At 44.9% G+C, this 23,140-nt stretch overlaps 1 long non-coding RNA gene across 2 annotated transcripts in view; it reads right to left on the bottom strand.

Moving 5' to 3' along the window:
• LOC128341552 (uncharacterized) overlaps nucleotides 1-13,668 on the bottom strand; it is a 79,604-nt gene extending 65,936 nt beyond the window's left edge. For both annotated transcript variants that reach the window (XR_008314444.1, XR_008314445.1), the window contains exon 1: nucleotides 13,575-13,668. This is a non-coding gene — a long non-coding RNA (uncharacterized LOC128341552). The remainder of the gene's footprint in view (nucleotides 1-13,574) is intronic.
• Between the last annotated feature and the right edge of the window lie 9,472 nt (nucleotides 13,669-23,140).

Genomic DNA, 23,140 nt, shown 5'->3' with positions numbered 1-23,140 from the left:
TGCCTCTGACTCCCATACCCGAGAGGCGGTCCAGAAGGATACCATGGCCGATGGTATCAAATGCCGCCGAGAGGTCCAGCAGAACCAACAGGGACGCACTCCCCCTGTCTAGTTCCCGGCATAGGTCATCCACTAGAACGACCAAGGCAGTTTCAGTCCCATACCCAGGGCGGAAGCCAGATTGAAAAGGGTCCAGATAATCCGTATCATCCAAGACCCTTTGCAGCTGGGACGCCACCACACGCTCTATCACCTTGCCCCAAAAGGGCAGGTTAGAGACAGGTCTATAGTTATCCAAGTTGGAGGGATCAAGGGAGGGCTTTTTTAATAATGGTCTTACCAACACCTCCTTGAGGCATGGTGGCATCCTGCCCTCCCTTAATGAAGCATTAATAGTCACCTCCAACCATCTACCTGTACTCTCCCTGGCAGCTTTTATTAGCCATGAAGGGCAAGGGTCAAGAGCACACGATGTCGCCCGCACACTGCCCAGGATCTCATCCACATCCTCAGGCTGCACCAATTGAAAAGAATCCAACACAACGGGACCAGATGGTACCAGAGGCACGTCTGCCAGAATTGCCAAAACTCTGGAGTCCAGGTCAGCTCGGATGCGAGCGACTTTATCTGCAAAGTGGCAAGCAAACTGATCGCAATGAGCTGTAGATGATTCCTCCCCCATTACCTGGGGGGATATGTGGAGCAATGTTTTTGCCACACGAAACAGCTGTGTTTGTCTGCACTGAGCAGATGCAATGGAGGCAGAGAAAAAACGTTTCTTCGCCGCCCCCACTGCCACGGAGTAGTCCCTAAAATGGGCTCTAGCCCGTGTTCAGTCGGATTCATCACGACTCTTCCTCCAGCATTGTTCCAGCTGTCATACGAGTTGTTTCATCGCCCTAAGCTACAAGGAAAAGCAAGGAGCAGATCGGGCTCCACCAAGCTGGAGACGGCGTTTAGGAGCAACCGTGTCAACAGCCTGAGCCATCTCTCCATTCCAGAGATGCACCAGGGCCTCAACAGGGTCACCAGCTCTGGACACTAGAAACTCCCCGAGGGCTGTCTGGAATCCAAGAGGATCCATAAGCCTCTGGGGGCGGACCATCCTAATCAGCCCACCACCCCTGCAGAGGGCAGACGTGATGTGGCTCTGGCCTCCATGCATCTGCGGAAGTCGGCCATGCTGCTGGGGTGAGCACTGGAGTTTAGAGGAGCCAGCGCTGGTAAGGTGTCATCTCCCACTCCACAGCCGCCCTTAGAAACCTTTTAAAGGCAGGATTCCCCTTTGCCTGTAAAGGGGAATCCTCACTGGTAACTGCTAACTGGGCAAAGGGGCACATTTTTAATGTGGTGATTGTCTTTATTGAGCAGTGGGAGAATAACTGGCCTTATCCACCCCCAACACAGTACCTGCAGCAACTGTTGATGGTGCCCATCTTATCTTTCTTTCTAGATTGTGAGCCTTTTGGGGACAGGGAGCCATCTTATTTATTTATTTATTTATTTATTCATTCATTCATTCATTCATTCATTCATTCAATCTGTAAAACCACTTTGGAAACTTTTGTTGAAAAGCAGTATATAAATATTTTGTAGTTGTTGATTCCCCTTTACAAGCATAGCCACTGGTTCCCTTGTCAAACCAGTTCAACCTGGTTCAATTGAACGGACTGCTGGCAGGTTTGACCAAACCGGTTCACAGACTGGCGATTCGGTTCAAATATGGTTAAAATTCAAACCTAATTGTCAAAAATGGTTCCGTGCATGCCCCTAGGCTCAAGCTTGGTGTCAGGAGCTGGGTCCAGCATCTCTGTGGCTGGCACTGACTTTCTTGACATGGAATGGCTTCTCCCACTCCATGTCAGTCCTGCCTATTGCTTGGAGCTTGAGAGATCATGACAGCTGCATCAGTTACTCTGCTGTCTTCCATGCAGCTTTCATAGGCAGAGGAGCCCTGCTGGAACAAAGAGGTTTGTTGACTCTCCTCATCTGTGTTATGTCCAAGAGGCACTCCATCACTAAAAGCTTGTCCTCCCGACTCCCTTCTTCCTCTCTGGCAAAAGGTGCCTTCCCTTCCCACAGTCATTGCTCCTCCTCTGCAGGGACTGGAACACTTTTTCTAAGGAACCCAGGAAGCTTCTCCAGGCAAGCTTTCCTCTGTGAATTATGGAGTGAAGCTTCCTGGGTCATGTGATCAGAACACCTGCCTGTTTTATAGCGGCTTCCCTCAACAACACAAAGTAATCTTATGTCGATTTAACTAAGAGTTTATTCAGAAACAACTCCATTTTCTCCTCCTCTCCCCCGACTTTTCCTTTCTGACTCCACTCCCCCCACCCCGCCAGACACTCTCTACTTGATCCCCACTGGGACAAACTTCTCAGTAACAAACATAAAAGATTACTAGATAGAATAAACCACTGCCCTTCCTCTGATGTGTGCCCCCCCACTGTGTGTTTGTCTGTCAAAAGGGCAGTTGCTGCAGGCTATCTGTGCTTATGGTACAAAGCAATTCAAATCCCAGCCTAAAGGCAGGAGCCTGAAGATGCATTTAAGAACAGTTTCTTACATCAGAGCAATTCAGTGATTCCCAAGCTGTGGTCTCTGTTGCATACCCCCAGGGTACTCTGTGGGGTCTCCAGGAAGGGTATTTGATGAAGTGGAGGGGGGGGGAGTGAGAAATTGGCATGTTTGATCAGGGTCTGGGTTTTAGAAGAGTCTAGGCCAGGGTTTCTTAACCTTGGGCCCTCAGATGTTGTTGGACTCCAACTCCCAGAATCCTCAGCTGCTTGTGGATTATGGGAGTTGTAGTCCAACAACATCTGGGGGCCCAAGGTTAAGAGACCCTGGTCTAGGCTATTCACTTTACTTTTCTCGTTGTTACCAGTCACTTTGTATATCACCAGACGCTGTGCAACTTTTGCATGACTTGGCTTTTTGAACTGTACTGGTTTTCGTGACTGGTTGCACATTTAAAAAAAAAACCCTGTCTGTCTAATGTAGATGTTCTAATGAATGCCCATAAGTCAGAGGGGAACCTGCCACTACAGTGCTGCTCCCTCCCCGTTTGAGTTCATTTAGCCCTTAACAGAGTCTGAAAGGGACCGATATTAACATCGATTCAATACTACTGAACCTTTGTTACATACTAGGAAGAAAATGAAATGCACATTAAACTTCCCATAAGTCACATAAGAAGGTCAGCTTTCTTACCAGGAGCATCCCTTACCTTGACAGGCATGTAACCACAATCATGATGACTATATCATGTATCCCACTAGCATAGTTTTTATAATGTCAACTTTTCAGAAGACATCTTCCTTTTCAATGGCCTTTCAATAAAGCAAAAAATTCCCTATAATAAATCAGCTCTGTCTTTGTCCTGTGATTAGAATGATCTCTTAGCTTCATGAGTCATTTTAATAGACATACTGCTGCTTACCATGAAGAAGTCACCATCTGTGCAGTCCTTTAAATACCAAGTAAAAAAAAGGACTGTCATCATTCATGTGGCCATTGTATAATGTTGATACACAAACAATTTTGCTCTTCAACATTTGATTATTTTGTTTGTTTGTACTAATGGAGCCTTTGGAAATAAGTTAGGATCAGGATTCTGGAGGGGTTTTTTTTGGCGGGGGTGTGTGTCTCTGCTCCCATGCCTTTAACAAAACTTTGATCTGCAGACATAAGTAAGTGACAATGTTTATCTCTATGCAGTGAAGTGCTTCACCTGGAGCATTTTCAGACAGCAGGCTTTACCACCAGGCTTTACTGAGAGTTTGAAGTTGCCCCCAAAAAACTAATGCAAAAAGTGGATTTTTTTTACCCTGGACATACATCAGACTACACTCTAATGTGTGATGAAAACCCCAAATTGTGTATGAAGTGCTCCCTGATAGCTCACAGGGACTTCAGGGTAAATCTAGCCAATATGTGAATGCACATCCTCAGTTCTGGAGGAGATGCAAACTAAAAGCCCTGTGTGAACAAGCTTCTGCTGGAAATTTTTCACACAAGGCTTTTAAAGCCCTTTAACTTGCATCTCCTCCAGAATGGAGGGGGTATGTTCACATAGCAGCCAGATTTACCCCAAAGTCCCTGCAAGTTATTGGGGAACAGTTCATACACACTTCGGGTTTTTCACAGAGCATTAGAGTGAAGCCCGATTTATATTGGGGGTAAAAAGATCCACTATTTGTGTCGGTTTTTGGTGACAACTTTGAGTTTGCAGTAAAGCCTCCCAGTAAACTCGCAATAAAGCCTGATGTGTGTAAAAGACCCTGGTTCTCCAGATCTAATCCTGCTTAAAAGCAGAAGGGGAGGAAAATGGGGCAATTTTTTTCCTGGTCAGTTGGCAAACCTAGTTAGGATGAAGGTGAAGAATGGGATGCCATTTTCTCATTATGTTAACACAAAAGCCCCTCTTCAGATGTTCAGCAAAATGATGCAGTACACACCTACATGCCCCAAAGCGAGTAGGAACTCCTACTCTGGCCTGTCACTCACCACCTCCTCTGTGCCTCTCAGGGATGAGCCCCTTGTAGGCTGAAGAGGCAAACACAGTATTTGTGATGGCAGGTGCTTCTGTGATCGAGATGCTTGGGCACGTGAGCCTCTCGATCATGGATGCACCCACCATCAGAATACACCAATAGCCGCTTTAGAAAAACACCAACATACCTATGAGTGAGGTGGAGCAGGCAGTGAGTGATGGGCCAGGTTGGGACCTCCAATCCACTTTTGGTATGTGTAAGCGTCTACCACACTTTTCCACTGAACATCTGAAGAGGGTCAAAATTAGGTAAACATTGTCTGCTGCTGAAGCCTCCTTTCATCCTTTATTCCCACATTTACACAGGAGCAGGCTCAGCTTCAAGACATAGCATCAATATATCAAACAAAAGCTGGGGCTCTATTGGTTTCTTTTTTAGATTGTGAGCCCTTTGGGGACAGGGAGCCATTGTATGTATGTATGTATGTATGTATGTATGTATGATATCTATGTAAACCACTTTGGGAACTTTCGGTTGAAAAGCGGTATATAAATCTTCAACTTATTTGTTGTATTTCCCTGGGTGGACTCGCTGCTGCTGATACCTGAACTGCCACTTGGTCTCCTTTGGCCTTCCACTGTAATCCTGCTTCTTCTCTCAGCACTGCTGCCTGCCACTGCCCAGGAAGCGCACTAGGTGGCCCCCTTGTGGGTTTCACAGGTGGAGGGCAGAAGACAGCAGCAGCACTCCTCTAAGCACTGGGACAGGTAGAGTCCCCATCCCACAATGCCTCTGATGTAGCGTCACTTCAGAGCAACCTTACATCTCCGGCATTGTAGAGGAATTAAAATGGTGGCTTCAGCTGTGCTAAGACAAAAGGAGGGGTTGGGTGGGTTCCCAAAGGTGCTGAATTATTATTAACAAGTGATTTATTCAGTACTGCCTAATGTGTTTTGAGCGTCAAATGCTCTTCTTCAGATGTATGTTCTAAGATCTTTCTGGGATTATGCCTCACACTAGCCGGAATCTCTCTCTTTTTAAAATCACAGTGTTATGATTTATGTATGTTATGACCTGTGGTGGTTACAACAATAGATTTCATTCATTCAATAAGGACATTCTCACAACCTTATAGCAGGCCAGGGAGGGCACCCTGATCTTCCCTCCCCACAAATGATCTCTGTATTGCTGTGGGATGTGTGGCTCGTGCGCCCATGTGAGCCACACTGCTCCTGGCAGCATGGCATTCTTGAGGCCAGGGGAATGCAGCCTAGCCTCCAGATATCCCTCCAGATTCCCCCTCACCCAGGTGCTCTAGGCACATGCCCTTATGCCCCAGTAAAAATCCCCAGTAGTGCTGGGATTGGACACATGAGCAGCCCTACTCTGGCACAAGCCCAGGTACGGCTGCTCATGTGAACAGCCTCATTCAAATAGGGAGTGGCTACTGGAAGGCATTTTGACCAGGCTCCTTCAACGCTGGAGCCAGAAGAAAGGACATCTTCATGCCATTTGTTGTAAGTCCAGTCCAAAAAACCTCTACAGCCTTGGCAGAGTAAGATTAGCATGAAAATCAGATTGATCTGACCATTTAAAGTTTCTTTCTTGGCTGCAGGCCTTTCTACAAGTCTACACAAGAAGTTGGAGTAATGTAAAGGTCTTTTCATCTAAATTCCTTTCAAGGATTTAATAAGAGATAGATTTATTTTGTTAGTTACTAAAATGTCCTCTCATGTGCTCAGAGAGAGAGAGAAAAAACTTATAGCATTTTTTCCTCCCAAACATTAATTTAGTGATGTCCTCAAGGGTCTCACAATCCGGTGGTGGTGGTGGTTTGAAGAATAGAGACCAAATGAAAATAAAAATGGCATTGTAAACATAACTTCTATTTAAAAGAAGAAAAAGAGAGTGGTAGGATCTCCATAGGAGAAGTGCTGGATAAGACTTTTGAGGATACCATGGAGAGCCAGGAAAACAAACAAATGGATCATAGAACAAATTAATCCAGAATTTCACTTGAGACACAAATGACCAGGCTCAAATTATCATTCTTCAGACACATTAATGTGAAAATGGCTGCCATGCATGTGCAAATGACCTCTGTGAGGCCCTGAGCCATGCCAGGCCTTGCAGAGGCCATTTGTGCATGCACGGCAACAGGGAAAATGGCTGCCGTGCTGAATTACAGAGGCCGTGACAGTGATAAACGAGGCTGGCGGAGGGAGAGGGAACCTTCACGGACCCCCCCCCTCGTGGCTTTTAGGAAGCCCCCCGAAGGGGCTAAAGGTAATAATTTTTTGTATTTTTTAAAAAAAACATGACACCCCCCCCAACCGGACCGGACCGGGGGGGATTCGATGGGGGGCCGGACCCAACTGGTCTGATCAGGTTCGAGTGCAGTTAACACTCATACCGAACTGGGCCAGCCGGCTCCGTGAACACCCGTAACAAAGTCCACTGGAAATCATAGATGTTGCACCACACAGCTGCATTTGCTAACTTTCAGTGGAACAGCCCTGTTCTGCAACAGCTCCAGGTGGGTTTAAACAATGCAATGCGGCAGTGTGAGTGGTGTTCAAGTACCCACATTTTGCTGCACCAAATGTGAGTGATTATTCCCAATTGCTTGTTCTTGTTTTGTTATTTTTAAAGATCCCCAGATTTAATGGCACTCGAGGCAAGTTTAAAAGCATTCGATAATGCTAAGTCTTGAGCGAAAAATATTAAGGGGGCAAGTTTTGGAAATTTAAAAACGGGCAGAGTACATGGGTTCTGTACATCATTCCCTGCTAACCAGTTAAGCAATATGCATTCTTGTTAAGCTTAATGGTTAAGCTCTTAAATCCCATGACTACAGTGGAATTTAGAACTTCATCTGCATTCTGCACAGTGGCCTTATCCAGGAAAAGAGGGTTTCATTAGGACATTAGGTTTCATTAGGAAATGATACTTGTAAAAGCAGATGGTCAAAGAAATCAGTTGCTTTAGGAAAATATAGAATCCCCTTCCTTTGCAAACAGTGGCTGGAGATACATCAAGATGTCATGTTTTTTATGTAAAGAAAATTCTATAGACACTATAGTCAGTGACAGAGGTTGAACTTGAAAATCCTTAGTGATCAAGAAATCTAGATGTAATGTTCCTGTGCTGCCTGATTCTGAAAGAAAAATGGTGATTTGAAGAATTAAGGACCCAGCACTTTTCTTTTCATGACTGTGATGACCTCTTCTTATTCCCTTGTTGCTCCTGCTGCAAGCCATACCACAGCAGATTTAATATCTCTCTACAGCTGCGTCTTCTGGGCAGCTGTCTTTTTGTTTTGTGTATTTGCAGCATTTACTTAATACATTTTTGTGAGTATCAGAGTGGCATTAATTCCATCCCATCTGATTACTGTCCTGTTGATTTTATGTGGCAAGCAGTTCGTATTGCCAGGCTGCCTTTATTCTTCAGTACGATCACCTCTGGCTGTGAAACAGAATTTGAAATAGCTCACATTGCAATGGCACAATGCATGCATGCACAAGGATATGCTTCATCCTTTGGTAAGTCATTCAACTATTGGCGTTCATCCTGCATTCATAGAATATAGAAAAAGAGAAGAGGAGAAAAATAGGGAAATTGTACTGCCAGTGTATATGTATTAAAAAAGAGAGATGAAAGCACATACATTTCACAAAAAACCTTTGGCCAAGCTCTTCCTTACCTTAATAAGAAATCTGTCATCTTTCTTTTTGAGAAATCTGGGCCATCAAACTTTGTGGGTTGTGAGGATGCTAGCTAGACCAGTAAAAGGCACATTTTATTATTTTCTGACACATTCACAAGCCTGATGCCTTCCAACCCAGTTCTGATTTTTAAGTAGAAAGCTGAGGGCAGTGGGAGCATGAAGATGAGCAAAATCTTACATAACAGTGTGTTATCTCAGTTTTTGTGACTAAAGTAACATTTTTCAAATTTGCATAATGGCATTATTTTTATATTTAGGCATTAATAGATAATATCAAACACACTGAATTGTGCCTGGTATACATAACTAATTTAACTATGAGATTGTTCTCATGTGCACTCTAACCCAGGCTAAGGAAGTTAGGCTGCACGTGAGAACCACCGGGATTGGGCTTGATCCTAATGGGGCAGCACCACCTAGCCCAGCTTTTAAACCCGCCTCTTAGCCAGGGTTAAGGGCTTGAGCAAGACCTTAACCTGGGCTCCAAAATTGTGTGTTCACTGGGGCTACATGCAGCTCCAGTGGACACAGAGATGGATGCCCAGAGTGCCCATCTCCTGGGGGAATCCCCCAGTGCATCACACATATCCCACGGTGCATTGTGGGATATCCGGAGGCTGGGACGATGCGTCCCAGCCTCTGGATATCCACAATGCACCACGTGAAAATGCATGCTGCTTGGATCATCTCCCAGTAATTGTCATATGCTTGTCTGTGGGGAAGGCAAGTTCAACCAGCCTTCCCCACTGCCCACCTGCCTGGTCATGTGAACAACCCCTTTGTCTAGTATATGGAATTAACACAGATCAAAGAATACTAGTGTAATATACATGACCATATGAACTAAAGCTTCTTCATACTGAGTCCAATTACAGCTCCAGCTGGGCCAGTATCATCAGTAGATCAGAAGTCTTTCTCAGCCATATTACCAGAGATCATTTTCACTAGTGATGTTGGGGGTTGGTACCTTTTCATGCAAAAGGTGTACTTCACCCTGAGCTATGGCTTCTCCCCTAATTTGCTGAAAACAATACACTCTTGTAAGAAGTTGGCCCTTGCATTCTGCACTACTTCACCATGTACAGAGCCTTACATTGCTGTAGTGTAGCTTCAAGGTTATGAAAGTATGAATAATGATCCCCAGATCTGCATTTGAAAGACTGTATTCCCCAATGAATTGCAATCTAGGCAGAGAATATTAATATGTCACAATTTGTACCCTTCTAATGGGTTCCCCCCTGCCCTTAAAGTGTGCTGAAGCTGTTCCTGTGAACACCTGTGAACTGTTAAGTTCTATGGGGCTGACAAGAAAAGTCAGACTCAAAATAGAATTAGACACTCAAATAAATTACTTTAGCACCTGCTCCATTGCTCTGACTAGGATAAAAATAAAAGGTCTATCAATCCTCATACTTTGGGTATACGCTTCTGCTCACCTGGGGTCAGAATGAAATGCTTCTTTGCTTTGATATAATCCTGTATAACTAGCCAAATGCATTATGGGCACATTTTATCTACCTTAGAAGTATTTCAGTATGAGCTGGTATTAGACAGCAGATTATTCTAAATGGGCCATTGGTCTCTTTTTGGTGTGGCAAATTGCTATGAGATACACTAATCCCCTGTTTGTTATTCCCAAGACATTTTAAGTATTTTAGTGACTCAGATTCTAATTAATGAAAGCTGCCTAAGGAAAGTGATGACTGAGGCCAGGCAAACAGCACAGCTAAAATGTGAGGAAATTAAACCTGAAACTATACTGCCAGCATCTTAATGGAATATTACAGAAAGTGACAACATATTTTTTGTTTCAACTGAACTTTATTTACTATTAACATTAATTCAGGAGAAGACAATGGTCTATGCACAATTTGATTGGCTGGTGGATGTGATGGATGAACCCCTTCCCTCCCACACATGCCACTGTCAGAGAAAATAGACTTCTGCCAGCAGCCAGTTCTGAGGAGGCTGACAACATAAACAACAGCAATAACAACAGCAAATATTTATATATCACTTTTCAACAAAAGTTTCCAAAGAAGTTTACATAGAGAAAAAATAAGAAAGAAAGAAAGAAAGAAAGAAAGAAAGAAAGAAAGAAAGAAAGAAGGCTCCCTATCCTGAAAGGGCTCACAATCTAAAAAGAAACATAAGGTAGACACCAGCAACAGTCACTGGAAGGGTGCTGTGCTGGGGGTGGATAGGGCCTGGCCAGTTACTCTCCCTCTGCAAAATAAAGAGAATCACCATGCTAAAAAGGTGCCTCTTTGCCCAGTTAGCACTAAAAAAATACTTCAGTGAGAGAGGTGGGCTATGTCTATCAGCCATATTTAGCTGTCTGACACTGAAAAGGAAACAAAAAAGATTGACATTCTAATCAATTTTCATTCTTAATATCATTTGAATTAACTTAGTAAATCCCATGACAGACTAAATAGCTGGTAAATAGTGCTCATAACCAGAAACAGATAATTCCAATAAGAAAAAACAACCATATGCCATCCTATCAAAAAGGGGGGAGGGAACAGACTTAGAATTCATGAGACAGAAGAACATATTTGCACCATATCATGCTCTCTGGGTTTGAAAGCAACTGACCACTTGTGCTATATGCTCTGGCTAGGTATGTCTAGCTGAGCTGACTCATTATCATATCTTTCTCTCTTACTCCACTCCTGCTTCTGTCTCCAGGTGGCTGCCACACAGCCTTGGCTCAGACATTTTGCCTGGCCTGCGAGAAAATGGAGGAGCCTGGTTATGGCTGCTAGGCAGCAGAATGATTCAGTCCTCCAATAACTATATTGGCAGTGCTGTGTTGATAGCAGGAAAAATGGAGGGAACACACAAACCTAAAACCAAAAACTACTCACTGGAGGGAGAGAAAAACAAAAGTCTCCCTCACTGGAGGAAGAGAAAGGGAAATAAAGGTTGTCAGGCAGAAACGCTGCCTGAAATTGAGGGGGAGAGCTCATTTGGGGCTCTCTGGAGACCAAGCCATGACACTCTGTGGGCTTCGGTGGCCTTTCCCATTGGCGGCTTGGGTTCTTTGAACCCATCCGCACAATGGTGGCCCTGCCCCTGCATTTGCATATTGAGCCTCATATAATACAGGTCCAGTGACCTCAATAATAGTGGAGGGATCCCCACATTGGTCCAGATCTAGAGATCCTTTCAAAAACCTGTACACATGGCACAAATGAACAGAGAGTAGGTGCTGACAGAGCAGCATGCAGAGCATGTTCCTGTTTGTCTTGTAAGTCCTCAGTTAACTGCACTTTCCGGTTGACTTGTATTTGCTCTGGATATCTACCAACAATAGTTGGGGAAGAAATCTTTGCCTGACCATTTTGCTTGACATGTTAACAGTAGCAATAGAACAAACAAACAAAGGACAGCTTTTTAATTAAGGCTGAAATTCTTGAGAGAAGATCTGATTGAAACCAACGGTGCTTACTACTAAATAGGCATGCATTGAACATAAAGCCAAGAAAGTCCTTAAATATTAAAATACACAGCCTGGTAGGCAGGCAGTGATTTACATCAAAAGCAAACTATCCTCTCAACTGCCTGATAGAGATCCCCTGCTGATACAAAAACAAAGGCAACATTCCTCAGGGGATTACAGTACTTGTGAAAGTGAAACCCTCCCAGCGAGCCTCGGCCTCCTGTGCTTCCTCTCTTAATCCAAGTCCAGTAGTTGCCCGGAATAATGACTGCATGTTTTGCTCCAGGGGCGTAGCAAGGTTGGAGTGGGCCCAGAGACAAGATTTTAAAATGCCCCCCCCCCGCCCAAAGTCCAGGGCCTCCGCACACCCCAGGCCCCCAAGGATTTAAGTCTGATATTCCAAAATAAGTATGCTGCCTGCAAATACATTTCACTGAATACACACACACACACGTCACAATATATAGTGATATACATTGAGTACTATACATTTGTATTACTTTTAATGCCTAGAACACACTAGAAAGATGAATTATTAAAATGGGCCCCTCGCTGCAGATTAGCAAAGGAGACTTTCAACCATGCAGGGTGAACCTATGTTTGTTTTCTCAGAATTCTGAACAAATTCAGTCAAGTTTGATTGCAGGAGGTTTTTCACAGGAGGCTTTTAAAGCCCTTTAAGACACATCTCCTCTGGAATAGAGGTGCTGCATTCACATGTTGGCCAGATTTACCCTGAAGTCCCTGCAAGTTATTGGGGAGCAGTTCACACACAAGAAAAATAAAATAAAAGCATCACACATGGTTCACAGTTCTCACTCAGACCTTCTGGGTTGCAAAACAACTTGAACATAAGTGCATTTATAAATGAACAAGTGAATTTTAGCCCGTTGAAAAACGGGCGCTAGTAATGCTTTCGGCCCCCGCCGCCGAACCGCCCTCCCAGCTGCCCGATCCCACCATTTGTACAGGAAAGAGGAGCTCGCCAGCAGAGCTCCTCTTTCTGCAAAGGCTCTTCTCAAACTGGCGCTTTGAGCGGAAAGGACGCCCTTTCCGCTCAAAGCGCCAGTTTGAGAAGAGCCTTTGCAGAAAGAGGAGCTCTGCTGGCGAGCTCCTCTTTCCTGTACAAATGGTGGGATCAGGCAGCTGGGAGGGCGGTTCGGCGGCGGCATTTTTCAGGGCCAATTTGGCCCTTAGTAATTTGGCGGGGGGACGGGAATGGTGGGATCGGGCCCCAAGGTTTCCCCCCCCGCCCGGCTTTACTGGCGGCGCCAGGCCTCGGCGGCGGCTCCGCCGCCACCTCGGCCAGCTTCCCCGCCGCCTCTTCCCCTGGCGCCTCTCTCCTTTATTTGCGGCGGCCGCTTCTGGCCCCGCCGCCGCCTCACCCGCACTCCCGCCGCCAGTTGCCCCGTCGCGGCCACCGCCACCTCTAGCCGTGGCCACGGCTGCGCCGCTGCCTCTCCCGCACTCTCCTCCTGGCGTAGGCGGCGGCCACTTCTCCTTCTCCCGGCCCCAACATGGCCGCCGGGTCCTGCCGTTCGTGCCTCCCTTGCCCTGTTCTGGGCATGCCCAGAACAGGCCAGGCACGAACGCACGCTTGGTGTCCGTCCACGGACGGACACCAAGCGTTTTATTAGAGAGGATGAATGAATAAATAAAATTAATAAAATACTGTTCCAGAAGTTTTTGCAATTTTCTGCCATGAAACAAGCCACTTATAGGACTTTTTAGATAGTTTTTTTTAAGTCAGCAAATTTTCCAAGCTGTTTCAAAATAAATATTCTGAGACTTCTCGGTCCCGACCCCCCCCATATCCAAGCCCTATGGCAAGCAGATCCCTATATATGGGGGTGGGGGGTGGGGGGGTGGGAAAGGTAACCACAAAAAGGAGTTCACACTCTACCTGGCAAATGTTGGTCTGGGTTAAGCAGGGCAGCAAGGGGTCTTCTGCTGCAGAGAACACTCTGGCTGCCTCCTCCTTCCTGGCTTGCTTGGGCCTTACTCGAGTTCAGGCTTCACTGCGGCCCACACGGAGGCCTCCGTGGAAGCCCCGCCCACCCGCCAATCAGCTGAGAGGCGGGAGAAAAGGAGCTCTTTGCAGCTTGCCTGCTGCTTCGATTGCAGCCAGCAGAACAAGCAGGAGAGACGGCGAAGAGGGCAAGTGGCTGAGAGGCTATGGGGCTGGGCAGGGGGCAATGGGGAGTCACATGAGGTGCCTCTGGGGTGCCCCTCCAGGCAGTGGGGCCCCCAGACAACTGTCTCCCCTTGCCCTATCATTGTTACGCGCCTGTTTTGCTCCATAACTCAGCTTCTACAAGGGCTAGAGCTTAGCCTCCCCCACTTTTAAAAAATGAAAGCTGAAATCCGGGCAAATTCGGGTGGGCTAAGCAATCTGGGTGAGATGCTTAAAGTCTGGTTGAAACCTGTAATTCTGGGGGGCATGGCAACTCTACACATGAAGAGAGAGACCAGTGAGAACATATCCACATTTCCTGCTGGTCTTCAGCTCTCAGCAGAACCCATCCTTGTCAACAAAAGTTCTGTGTTGGTATCAGAAAAAATAGAGGGAACAAAAAGGCCTAAAAACACAACTGCTCTTTATTGGTACACTTAGAATCTGCAGATGCTCCACTCAATAGCTGCAGCTCTGAAAAAACTACAGGAGCTGCAGAAGAACAAAAAGCACAACTAAACAACTCAGCACCCCCGGCATACTGATGAAGGAAAATTCCACTATCCCCTTTCACCTAGTTGTCTTACCTACATAAGCCCTAAAGGTCACAAGTTTCTGCACCCTGCCATTACAAGAGCCCCTTTTATTGGAAACAATGCCCTGCCTGAGTAGAGATAAACACCTATTAACCACAGCTTGCTCTGCCTGACTAGGCATAAGCACAGATAAAAGCTGATTGGTGCATTATTGCTGGTTTCTGCCTTGTAATTGGTTCAGCTCGTCTACCAATGGCTAAGCTTTATTCTGCTTGTACTAGTATGATTGGTATATACCATGAAACTTTGGCCTCTGATAGGCTTTGTACTCAGTCCTATAGTCTGTATGTAAACAGTATAAAAGACTTTTGCCCAAAGCCTGAGTGTGCGCTTTTGGAAGAGAGACACTCAGCATGTTGTGATCAATAAAAGCTTGAACCTGATGGACGGTGAGGCCCGAGGGCGGCTACTCATTAAATGAACCCAGAAATTTTTCCATCAAAACATAACAGGCAACAGCACTTGGAAGCTGACCTTATCCAAATATAACCCTTTAACCTGTAAAGTATGCAGTTATTTTAGACTAGTCTCTGGTTTTGGGGATGAGTCTGGGAGGTAATTTCTAGCAATATCTACAAACAACAAGAGAGAGAATAAGTGCTGGCCAACTAGATTATATGATGACACCCCTCCCCCATATCCCCTTGCTTTTACTTCAGTTATTCTCAACACAGTCATGTTCATACTAATTAGTTTATGACAATTACATAGCAGAGAGCTAACCCAAGGCTTTCAGAGCCATGTGAGCAATCTATGTGGCAAATTGCACTGGGATCTTTGAATAATATAATATGAAGTACTAATAGTGCATCATTTTGAGAGTCACATGTGGATGTTCTTCTATAGCAGCATACTGAAGTGCTGCTCCTTTGTCAGAGTGGGTGAAGAGTTTTTACACCTTGAGCAATTAGCTTCATTTCCTTCTTTTCTCCTATAGTAAGCAAAGCAAGTCTTCAGACAGCGTTATAAGAGCCCAGGGGCCAGCAGCACCACACTCTCATTTCACTAATAGCATTTGCCCTTCTAAGCTGCCACCCACACAGTGTGCTGCATTTAACATTCTGAACCAATGGACACATTGCGACTTAAGTCACTAAACTGCCAGCAAATCTGCTCTCTCTTTCCTCACTAAGCAATCGTTCTCCCGCTCCCTACTTCACGTTTCTCATTCAAGATCAACTGAGCAGGCTGTCCTTGGGTACTTATATATTGCATGATAGGATTCAATTCAATTCAATTCCTTTATTAGAGCCACAGATCAGCACACAGTTTACAAACAGAAGCCTAACCAACACCCCCCCCCCCCCGGAAAAAAACCACCCCTACATAACCTACAGTAGTTAAGCACATAGTTAAGCATAAAGATCAGTTAATGGTTCTTAATGAACTCCTCCCCAATTCACATTTCTCTTTCATGATCAATTGAGGAGGCTGTCCTTGTACTTATAAATTGCATGATAGGATTTAGAGCATTTCATATGAATCTGAATAGTAGGGACTGGGGTTGAAGCCCAGGCAGTATTGCTTTGCTTTAGATGTCTCTGTAGGCACTGCAGGAAATGATCTGTTTGTTCGGTTTTTAGAAAAGGGGTGGTGTTTTATTTGGGGCGGGGTTGTTGTTGTTGATTATATTTCCCTTAAAGTAGTAGCAATGCCCCTACTCTTCAGAGAATCCATGAAAATATTTTTCAAAAAATTTCCTTTTGAAAGAATGCTTAACTTTCTTTAGGGGGAAAACCAAACACCTTGTACTCTTTCCCCAGCCAATTCCTTTGCTTTTTTTTTTTTGGTCAGAGGTATTTGATGCTACATTCTTTTTGCAGGAAGGCTAGATTTGATCTATATATATAATTCTCCTGGGTGTGGCTTGGAATGTGCGTCCCAGTGCCCAGCTGATTGGCTGGGTGGCAGACACGTCTGATTGGCTGAGGCACACCCAGGAGGATTGGTTGCCGGCCCGGCCCTGGAGGCAAGGCCCAGGAGTGGGGAAGAAAGGGGAGGCAGAAGTGGTGGTGGGGAGGAGAGGCAGCTGGGCCCAGAAGCAGAGACTGGGGCAGAAGTAGGGGAGAGGTAACTGCCGGCCCCAAAGAGTGCACAGATGCTCTGTGTGGGGTCGGCTAGGATGTATTTAAAGACTGAAGTCAGTGGGTGGATGGATTCAAGTTCTATCCTACTAAAAGGGAGCAGGGAACAAAATGGTGTTTCTGGTTTAAACATCAAGATAATCTGAGCACAGAGAAAGACTAGAAGATTATCTCCACCAACTGGTTTGTGGTTCTAATTGCTTTTAATGCTGTTGACACTCACATAGATGAGCCCAGATGGAAGTGAGTATGTGCCATTTTACAAGAAAGTTGTGGCTTCTCCCATTAGAAAACTTCAAAGCCATTACTTCTCCATTCAGAAGCATCCATTGTTTCCTGGATTATTATCCAGTTATCTGGCCAACAAAAGAGCAGGCCAGCTAGCATTCTTGATAGTCAACTCATTACTAGGGATGTGCACAGAACCAGTTTTGCCAGCTTGGCTCAAATCCAGACCAGATTCAAGCTGATTCAGCTGGGCCCAGATTCAGGCTCGGCCAAACCTGGTCTGATCCGATGACATCAAGGCAGCAGCAGGGGTTCCTCCAACCACCCCACTGGCCTCCCAAATGACAGGCCAGCCTGGCCACATGCGCAGGGCCTGAACCAGGCCACAGCCGGCCCAGCCTGTGATATGGGAGGCGGCGGGGGTGTGTGTGTTGAAGGAGCTCCCACTGCTGCCTCCGATGTCGCTGCTTCCATCCCAGCCATCTGGAAACTAAAGGTAAAGGATTCCCCTTTCGCCCCACCACCCTTTAGGCTAGGGAATCCCTTTTACTTGTACTTTACAAGTATACCCTCCTGAACTGCCCTGTGTGCCAGTTCTTAGAACCAGGGTTGGTCCAGTTTGAACTTGGATCATTTGAACCAGGCTGGCTTGATGTCAAGCCTGGCTTGATGTGAGCCAGCTCTCACATCCCTACTCATTACATCATGGATGACCACATCATTTGATTTATTATAGTCTGCTATAAGCAGACAGGTGGAGCAAGTTCTCATTAGGATGGGATGGGATCTCATTAGGATGGGCCACTACTGAGCATAAAGTTCCTGATAATGAATAGCAGATCCCACCCCACTCCTCAATCATTCTGCAAAGTCAAACCACAGTGGCAGTGGCACACCTAGGGTCCATAAAACAAAAACAAATACCTGCTGCTCCCGCCTCTGGAGGGTCTCCAAATATTCTGGGCAGGCCTCCCCAGAGCCCTGCTGCTTCTGGTGGGACGGGGCGTGGCTGCAGTGTGGGCAGGGGACAAGGACAACCCCTTTTACGTAAAAGAAAAATGCCGCTTGCAAGGGGGGTGAGGAGGGAAGAGTTCCCCTTTACCTAAAGATTTTCCTTGGCCTAGGGAGGATGGGATGGGGCACAGCGGTGACGACAGCTTCAGGGAGGGTGGGGGGCAAGGAGGCAAGCGCTCCCTCTTTTACCAGGATGGGGGGTGGCGAGCTCCTTCCAGCTCCCTTCTCTTCTTCCAAGTGACTGCACAAACCTCTCACTTCTCTGCTTCCTCCACATGGAAGAAGGCTGGAAACTGGCTGCACTGCAGAGAGGCTCTGGGCAAGCCCACCCTGAACATTTGGAGGCCCCCCAGAGGCAGGAGGCCATGGACCATATCCCCAAGGTCCGTGGCAAAGAGCGCCTCTGCACAGTGGATAACCACAGTAGCACCTTTTCTTCTTATGGCTTCTGTCTGCCTTCCTGAATACTGTCTGCAGTTGATTTCACCTGTCACCCATATCGGGTACAGTTACAGCTAGCCTCAGTGCCATGCACCCACAATTAGCTTCAGTGACTTCACATAGTGGCACACCACAGCAATACAGATGAGCTAAGATTCTTCAGTAGCATTTAGGAACAATTTGTGCAGGATAGGTTTTTTTAAACATTTCTTTTTCTCATGATTTTGTAAGGAGACTTTTGAAGTTGTTGCCTGATGATTCTATATATAGGAGCTAAAAATCAGGTCATATTAAATATCTACAAACTCCTATTTGCTCTGTTGGATAGACTAAGTTTGTTTGGTTTGCTGGGGCAGGTTAGGAAATCATGTAAAGAATAAAGAGCAATGCTGGGTTTGTTTGGAAACTTCACATCTAAAATATTAGGTGAACTTTGGAAACAAAACAGTGTTTCCAGCTCCAAGCTATGAACCTTGACAGTGTCCTTTCAAATAAATTACATGTTGTGAAACTAGGGCTGACCTCCTCTTCCCAAAGGAAATTAAACAAAAAAGGTATCTTGATAGCATTAAAGGTCTGTCTTAAACCGACTGAGGTCCACTGGAAATTCAGAATTAAGTGTGACACCAACTACATTATTCAGTTTTCTCTTTGGCACAATTCTGCAGTGACTCTTTCCCCAAAGATGACAGTGTGACTATATTAAGAGTAATGTAGCTACCAGTAATACAAAGTTATCCATGGAGAAAAGGGGCATTGCTAGATATAGATTACAGACTTTGTTGTTATGAGTGGCTACATCACATATTAGGGACTTCTGACATGAGCCATTTGTAGCCTCTGGGCTTTTTCACTGAAGGCTGTAGAGCCACCCATATGACAGTTATTTTGAACAGAATATGGACCTGGAAGATCCTCGTTTAAATATCAGTGCAGCAATTGACCATGTGCTGCAAATTAAAAGTTAATGTTTTGTACACCAAATAGCATTTTCTCCATGGAAAACAGAGTTTTAGCTTTTCTCTCATTTCCTCCTTGGCTGGCCATGAGAGCAGGCCTCCTGTGAAAGGACAGGCCTGATTACACTGTGAAAGAGAAGATGTTTCTTCCAGTTTTCCCAGCACAACCCAGGTTCTGTTTATGGGGACCCTACCACATAGCACCCCAGACCTCCCTCTTCCTCTGTCTTTATATACCTATATTCATTCATTCATTCGATTTCTATACTGCCCTTCCAAAAATGGCTCAGGGCAGTTTACATTAAAACAAAACAATTAAAATCAATTAACCATTAAAAACAGAGTCTATAAAACATCATAAAACAATTAAAGATTAAAACATTCAACACATTTTAAAACCCTGGAAAACCAGGTTAAAACAGATTAAAAACATTTATAACCATTTAAAAACCCGGTAGGCCAGGCCAAACACATAGGTTTTGAGGGCTCTCCTGATTACGGATTTCTGCAGGGAGTGCATTCCACAGCCCAGGAGCAGCTGCAGAGAAAGCCTGCCACCAGACATACCCATAGTAACTGGAGACGGACTTCCTCAGATGACCTTAACGTGTGGTGAGGTTCATACAGAAGAAGGCCTCTCTAAGGTAACCTGGACCTAAGCTGTTCAGGGCTTTAAAGGTATTAATAATAACAACAACAACAACAACAACAACAACAACCCGCAGTGAGGCACTACCTTGGCGTGGTTGTGGGGCTTGTGTGCTCTGAGGAAGGTGAGAGCTATGCCAGAGGTCCAACCATACTGGACAGGTCTCACCAGAAGAGCCAGACAAAGAGTGCCTCTCCTATCAACAATATGGTGAGACGTAACTTTAATAAATCTATACCGGATTGGTCGTCGCCCGGGTCAACAAGGACCGCGCCAGGTGCTATAGTCCCTGGACATCTGGTGGCAAGTGGGCTACAGGACTCAGGGTCTTCAGTTGAGCAACCAGGGCTGGAGACAGCAAAGTTACTGGAAGAAACGTTGCTTAACCGAAAAAAATATACGAAAAATGCCAACAAGGAAATAATCACCTGCTATTACAAGTCTAGTCAATCAATCAATCAATCAATCAATCAATCAATCAATCAATTTATTGCAGCCATAGGCCATACAGAAAACATACAAGAATTAAAAGAAAATTAAAAACAGAATATACCAGCAGTAGTATGGTACATAATAATGAACAGTAGCTCCTAAAATTTAGATCTTAAACAGGATATTAGTCTAATAGCAACATAAAAGAATTTCACCACCACCTTGGTAATTTCATTGTCTAGATCCTCAAGACAAAAATTCAAATAAAAGGGGTCAGCTCTTCCTGGAAAATGCTCCAGTAGAGGGAATATGAGTTCTTTTCTGGTATCAGAATACAGGGAGCAATAGAGCAGCACATGCGAAACAGTTTCAGGAAGGCCTGCACCACAGGGGATAGGCCATAATCTGAAGATCCCTTGCAAAATCTTTTTTCCAGAAGGGCTGAAGGCAACACATTCATGCGGGCCCTAGTAAAAGCTATCCTAAACTTAGGAAAGTGTAGGGAAGCTAAATACTTAGCACCTTTATTCCCCAAAGGGGGCATGATGCCAAAAAATAGGGGAGACCAGGTCCTGTTTCCCCTAGAAACAAGATTTTGGTGCTCAATATCTTTAAGGCGTTGTATAAGTGTAACCTTTGCCTTCTCAATTCCCATGAGTAGAATTTCAGAGGGAGATAGGCCCATTTGCATTATTTTGTTGTTAACATATGACAACCAAGGGCTAGGAAAGGAGTCTCTCCATAGGAACAAAAAATAGGAACGCTCCTGGGTATCCAAGCAGAGTTTGATCCATCTGGTAAAAGTAAGTTCCCATGCTTTAGAGAGAACAGTAAAAAGTCCAGATTCCAAACACAATGCAGAGTAAGTTTGGACTAGACAAGTGTGCTGCATTAATAATGAACAGAGGAAAAATAAGAAAAACAGAAGGAATAGAACTGACCAATGGAAGCAAGATCAAGAACCCGGAAGAGAAAAAACATTACAAATACTTGGGCATTCTCCAGGCTGATAACATCGCACACACTGAAGTTAAAAGAAAAATTGGTAGTGAATACATCAGGAGAGTTAGAAAAATCCTCAAGTCCAAACTCAATGGTGGGAACACCATACAAGCCATAAACACCTGGGCTATACCTGTTATCAGATACACTGCAGGGATAATAGACTGGACCCAGGCAGAGCTAGAGATGCTGGATCGTAAGACCAGGAAAATCATGACCATCAATCATGCTCTACACCCCCGCAGTGATGTAGATAGGCTATACTACCCTCACAGCTCAGGTGGAAGAGGAATGCTGCAAGTCCATCAAACAGTAGAGGAGGAGAAAAGAGGCCTTGAAGAATATGTCAAGGACAGTGAAGATGATGCACTTCAAATGGTCAATAATGCGAAACTATTCAACACCAATAAAAGAAAGCAGGCCTACAAGAAAGAACAAGTCAAGAACCGAGCAGAAAAATGGAGAAATAAGCCCCTGCATGGTCAATATTTGCACAATATAAGTGGAAAACCAGACATCACCAAGACCTGGCAATGGCTTAAGAATGGTTGCCTGAAGAAAGAAACAGAGGGTTTAATACTGGCTGCACAAGAACAGGCACTAAGAACAAATGCAATAAGAGCAAAAGTCAAAAAATCCACCACAAACAGCAAGTGCCGCCTTTGTAAAGAAGCAGATGAAACAGTGGACCACCTAATCAGCTGTTGTAAAAAGATCGCACAGACTGACTACAAACAAAGGCATGACAAGGTAGCAGGGATGATACACTGGAACATCTGCAAAAAATACAAGCTACCTGTAGCCAAGAATTGGTGGGACCATAAAATTGAAAAAGTTGTTGAAAATGAAGATGTAAAAATATTATGGGACTTCCGACTACAAACAGAGAAACATCTGCCACACAGTACACCAGATATAACTGTAGTTGAGAAGAAAGAAAAACAAGTCAAAATAATCGACATAGCAATACCAGGGGATAGCAGAATAGAAGAAAAAGAAATAGAAAAAAATCATCAAATACAAAGATCTACAAATTGAAATTGAAAGGCTGTGGCAGAAAAAGACCAAAATAATCCCAGTGGTAATTGGCGCCCTGGGTGCAGTTCCAAAAGACCTTGTAGAGCACCTCAACACCATAGGGGCCACAGAAATCACCATCAGCCAATTACAAAAAGCAGCTTTACTGGGAACAGCCTATATTCTGCTACGATATCTATAACAACTGACAATAAATTCATCCATCCCAGGTCCTTGGGAAGGACTCGATGTCTGGATAAAACAAACCAGTCAATAACACCTGTCTGACTGTGTGAACAAGAAATAATAATAATAATTCAATTTCTATACTGCTTTTCCAAAAATGGCTCAGGGTGGTTTACACAGAGAAATAATATATAAAGAATATGGATCCCTGTCCCCAAAGGGCTCACAATCTAAAAAGAAACATAAGATAGACACCAGCAACAGTCACTGGAGGTACTGTGCTGGGGTGGATAGGGCCAGTTACTCTACCCCTGCTAAATAAAGAGAATCACCACATTAAAAGGTGCCTCTTTGCCAAGTTAGCAGGTAATAACCAGCACTTTGTATTTTGCCCAGAAACATATTGGCAGTGCAACCATTTCAAAACTGGCACAATATGGTCTCTCCAGGTTGCACCAGAGACCAATCTGGCTGCCACATTTTGAATTAACTGAAGTTTTTGAACTACATACAAAGGCAACCCCGCATAAAGCACATTGCAATAGTCAAGACTGGAGGTTATCAGCGGATGCACCACTGTTTTGAGGTCATCCTCTTCAAGGAATGGAGGCAGCTGTTAAATCAGCTGAAGCAGATAGAAAGCACTCCTGGCCATAGGCTTCACATGAAATACCAGGGTGATGCCTGG

The sequence above is a fragment of the Hemicordylus capensis genome, chromosome 2, assembly GCF_027244095.1.
Source record: "Hemicordylus capensis ecotype Gifberg chromosome 2, rHemCap1.1.pri, whole genome shotgun sequence".
NCBI classification, from domain to species: Eukaryota; Metazoa; Chordata; class Lepidosauria; order Squamata; family Cordylidae; genus Hemicordylus; species Hemicordylus capensis.
This window is presented reverse-complemented; position numbering and strand designations above follow the sequence as displayed.